Source organism: Atta colombica, unplaced genomic scaffold, assembly GCF_001594045.1.
Source record: "Atta colombica isolate Treedump-2 unplaced genomic scaffold, Acol1.0 scaffold21, whole genome shotgun sequence".
In the NCBI taxonomy this organism is placed as follows: Eukaryota; Metazoa; Arthropoda; class Insecta; order Hymenoptera; family Formicidae; genus Atta; species Atta colombica.
The window spans coordinates 1,131,858-1,133,733 of NW_017259305.1; positions in this window are offsets into that span (position 1 = coordinate 1,131,858).

Here is a 1,876-nt window from a genome sequence, read left to right on the forward strand (position 1 = left end):
ACATTACTGTTACTAAATTCCCATTAATTATAGAAGATATTAATATTTGCCATACAATACTAATTATTGATTAAAAAATAGTTCATTAAAAATTATATTATATTGATCTAATAAAGATAAATCACGTTTTATGTTTTAACGTTACCTCCATATTTTTATATCATATTTAATACAGCTTTGATAAAAAGACAATAGATATAAACGTTTGTCATATTATTTGTAAAAGTTATTGAAAATGTTTTCCTTTTGATTTCCTTCCGGTCTCACCATCCCATTATCGATAAAGGAAGCGTCTCTTTAGTCGTAGATAAAGTTCTCAATGTCATAATAAAGTTTTGACCCTCCCAAAATGGCACGTATATATTCGTAATAAATTGTTCTTGCAAAGTTTCTGAAAGGCGAGCTACATAAATAGTCACGCGGACGGATTTTACTCTGCGCCCGCGCGTAAGACCCCCCCCCCCTCGTCTTTCGCCGACGTCTACATTCACCCCCTATTATAGACTCTGCTATACTACTCTTAAAGATGCCTTTCATTGCTCTTCCACGTCGCACAGAATTCGATCGATGCGACTATCTTGCTCGCACGGCCACCGAAAAGTCAACCTCCCTCCTTCACATTTTCTCCTTCACAAACGGGACCTTCCAGTGGACCATAGTCGTTCTCCCATCATTCGCCCTTCCCGCTACGAAGATCTTTTTATCCTGCTCTTTCTTAACTTCTTATTCTCGTTCTACGATAACGCCAACACCTTCACATTCTACACGAGCGACGTCGTTTCGAACTTTGTCTCACTTTCTTTCCGTCACGAAGAAACTCACAAAGCTATAACCTTTCCTTTATGAAAAACCAAACCATTCTTTTTCTTTCTGTATAACATATATGTAGCCACCTCTTTTGGAACACAATCCACATGTCTCAGCGCTTTTATCTCGATCCGTTTAGTTTTGATCAAGGTTTCTTTTAAAAACAATTTACTGTTATTAATCTATGTTAAATTACATAATTAATTTTTTATGTACTAAAATTTATTAAAGTTCTACATGCATCTTTTTAAAACTTGCATTTTAATTTTTAAATGTTTATATAATTGTGACTATTGATTAACAACATTTTCGATATTTTCGATACCAAGTTTTAAATTCATCAAAAATTTACTACTGAAATGAATTATTCTATTAAGTGTATTCTCCATTATTCCAACAATCAGATCAAGTCATACGAAGAAATAACGCATTCTAGCTTTGATTTGCAAATTGTTTAAAAGTTGTGATCGATACTAATAAATCTAGCGAAACACCTGGTACGCGAAGAGACAGATACACTTTCGTGCACCAAGTTCATGAGAGCTGCTTATTCATTTCCGGCTCGAGAGGCTTTGTACCTCTTTTATCGAAGAAAGTTTTGCATGCAAACCGAACTTTTCGCCGACAATTACTCGAGTATTTGAACCGAACAAATAGCTATAAGGCTTCTCACATTTACGTTCACTCAGTGCGAACTTATAAAAAGAAACAATCCTGCCAACTCGTGTTGACGCAAAATTACATTGCAGCTACGTTAAAAATTGCTCGAAATATTGTGCGATTAATTCTAATTAAATTTTCTTACTCGACATACTAAAAATTTTTTCACTAATTTTACCTTTTGACAATATTTATTATATTACAAATATCATTTATTACATTTTATTAAATTATTAAGTTAATTTGGATTTACATCTCTCTCTTATACATATATCAAAATTTATATGTGTTATCAAAGAAAAAAATAATTTGCCAATAAAGTACATTTGTATTATAATTAATGTATTATAATAAATTATATATTACAAATGAGAGAGAGAAAATAAAAAAAATAAAGATTACTTACTGT